This window comes from Macrotis lagotis, chromosome 4, assembly GCF_037893015.1.
Source record: "Macrotis lagotis isolate mMagLag1 chromosome 4, bilby.v1.9.chrom.fasta, whole genome shotgun sequence".
Classification (NCBI taxonomy): Eukaryota; Metazoa; Chordata; class Mammalia; order Peramelemorphia; family Peramelidae; genus Macrotis; species Macrotis lagotis.
In genome coordinates, this window is record NC_133661.1 from 5,990,174 (window position 1) to 5,993,672 (window position 3,499).

Consider the following 3,499-nt stretch of genomic DNA (forward strand, 5'->3'; position numbering starts at 1 on the left):
ATGTTCAACCCAGATTGTGAGATAAATAAAGAACCTATGGTTCCATGAACTATGCTCTTTCCCACCGATCAGTAGTTGCAAAATTAAATAGATTCCTCTGTCTTATTTGCTTGTAAATCATGTGGTTTTTGACACTTTCATTGGCAAAATTTGACTTTCAGTAAAAATCAAAAGGCTATGACATCCCTCAAGCACAATGATCAACCATCTTAAATAATCATGCCTTCTGCCAAAGATTTCTGAAGGAGATGGTCAAATACAGGAAGCTTTTTCATTTTCCAATATTTCTATCCCTTGCTGATCATAGACTTGGAAGCTTGAAATAGAATTCTGTCTTCTGTCAGGTTTTTGCCCATTTTATGCTTAGTAAATATTGATTTTTCTTTTAAAACTGGAGTTTTAATGGACCTCGAAATTAACATGATGTTGATTTCTTTCTTAGAACTCTGCCATCATCGATGATGTCAATCTGCCTTCAAGGAAAAAAAAGTTTGCTAACAAACGGCATCCATGGGTTGCCACCAAAGGGCAAATGAGTGACCTTGAGTGGATTCACTGACATATTGGTCCATCAGACATTTCCCCACCCTCTGTTGTAGGTAAAATTCATACTTAGCCGTGTGACCTTGAGCAAGTCACTTAACCCCATTGCCTTGCAAAAATTCAATACAATAAAATAAAATGAAACTATCCACACAAGGTCATGACTTTTCTATTTATCCAATAACTTGTTAGAATATATTCTATAATTATTACTTCTATTATTTATGTGATGACTCATTTTAGTGGAAATTTATAGTCAATTAATTAAGGAAAGAGAGACACTACCCAAGATCTCATCTTTCTCTTTCCTCCTGCCCTTCAAACAACAAGACAAAGCAGGCCAAAACAGAAATTATACAGAAGGGTTTAAACTGGGAGGCCTCACATTATGAGCCTTGGGTCTATCAGTTGCACATTGTGTGATTCACACTGCGTTTCCATCAATGCCACTGCAAACTACAGGCTCATTAATAAAGAAGTGGCATTAGAATGGCAGAGTATACCAGGCATAAGTCTTGCCAGTTTTCCTGGGTAGTCACTATGGGCCATGGAAATGAAAAAAAAAATCTAATAAAGATCAAGACAGTTTGTGTCCTGAAAGTCTTTGACAAAAGGACTTCATACCTACAAAAGCTACAACTCTATTTCTAGAATGGCAAAACTCAAAGAGAGTTGCAACTGGACAAGTCCACAATGGCCATCTTCCTTAATTGGTACCATCATTTCCTGCCAGTTCTGTGATTGTTATAGCCACTGTGTTCAGTTGTTTCTCCAGTTCAGGACCACTGTGAGAATAGAATCACCATCCCCAGATTCCCCCAAAGATTTGACTGATGAGCCTGCAGCAATACTAGTAATAAGAAGAGAAAAAGAGAAAAACACAAAGGAAACACACCCTTCAGGGATTAATGGCTTCAGAGGGCAAATAAGACAGCAGCTGTCTAGGATCTATGACACTGAAAACAAAAAGATTGGTGTCTTTTCTTAATAATAGGATTGTGTAGATTTGGTATTGCAAGGGAAACTCACATTCAAAGGAAAATGCCTTTGCAGAATGTTATGATTTCAGGAAAGAATATCATTCTATTCCACCACTTTGGGGGGGGGCTGGGAATGGGGGGTGAGGGAGGAGACAGAGAAAGAGAAAGGGAGCTAGAGAGAGAAGGGAAGAAAGACAGATTGAGACAGACAGAGACACAGATTGACAAACATATACACGCAGAATCAGAGAGACAGAGACACACACACACACAAACACACACATGAACAGTAACAGAACACTAGTTCTTCACTGGAACATGGTGACATTTTCAGTTAGGAATAATTCCCCACCTTGGTAATTTCACTGCTTTTTAGACTGGCCATTAGAGCAGATCCCAGCCCCACCATTCCCCTTTAGCTTGATTTACTCTTACCAGCTTGTCCCACAGATAATTTTCCATCAGGTAGAACAATAGATGCAATATGCCTTAGGTTTCCATGGAGTTCTTTTACTTTTCCCTATACACTAATACAGTATTTGTACTCTCGACCCTTCTTTGGAAATCCTAGCATATAACTGACTTTGTTCCTTTTCTGGTTGATCATTTCATGGATGATATGTGAACTCCACTCCATGGTGCATCAACATTGAAAATAAATTCTGGTGCTCGACACCTCATTAGGAACTCTTACAACTCTTTCCTCATAAGAATATGCTAATTCCCCTTCAGTAGGTGAGCATTCCCTTGTCTAACATGATTGATGTGGCTAAAATTTCATGTGAAATAGATGACATTCAGCCTAATCATAGCTATCTGGTCTGGAAAGAACTAGCACCCATTTCTTGATGGCTAGGACCTCATATTGAAGTAAGTAGACTTTGAGATTCAGGAGAGCAGTCAGAATCACCGGCAGTCTCTTAACAGACATGTATATTTGAAAAAAATATCTATATGACTCAAAGAATTCTATTTCAGACTCTGGTTGTCCACTTATCTATCAAGATTCACTTTTGCAAACTTTTAAAGGAATTCTATTTTTCAATTAAATAAATATTTAACAGAAACCAAGATCATGGCAACTAGTCCCATCACTTTCTAGCAAACAGAGACTGAAGAAATAGAAGCAGTGCTAGATATTCTTGGGCTCAAAGATACCTGCAGATAGACCTGAAGTCATGAAATTAAAAGGTTCTTGCTCCTAGGAAGGAAAATTCTGGCAAATTGAGAAAGCATGCTAGAAAGCAGATAGCATAATCTTGACAACAAAGGTCTGTATAATCAAAGCCATCATTTTTTTAGTATTAATAGATGTCTATGAGAGTTCGACTCTCAGGAAACCTGAATGCTGCAGAATTACAGCGTTTGAATTGTGGTGCTAGAGAAGACTTTTTTTGTTTGTTTTTGCAAGGCAGTGGGGTTAAGTGACTTGCCCAAGGTCACATAACTAGGTAATTATTAAGTGTCTGGGGTCAAATTTGAACTCAGGTCCTCCTGACTCCAGGTCTAGTGTTCTACCCACTGTGCCACCTAGCTTCCCCAAAGACTTTCAAAAGTTCCTTCAATACCAAGGAGATGGAATCGGGTAATACTTAAAGTAATTAATTCAGATTTTTCATTGGAAGGACTGCAACTTAACTGTTTGGGTCCCAAAAATGTAAAGATGGAACTTATTGGAAAATACTCTGATGTTGGGGAACATTGAAGGAAAAAGGGGGAACATCAGTGGATGAGTAGATGGTATCATAGATACAATGATGAGACTGAGCAAACTTCGGTGACACAAGGCCTGGTATGCTGGGGTCCATGGGGTCATAAAGAGTAAGACATAAAATGACTGAACAACAACAAAAAAGATACTTTTTTTCCTACCTCTTTCCAATCTCCTTTGAGGGGAAAAGGAAAAAAAAATTCATAGTCAAGCAAAAAAAAAAAAAAAATACATAGTCAAGCAAAAAAAAAAGTTCCCAGTGACC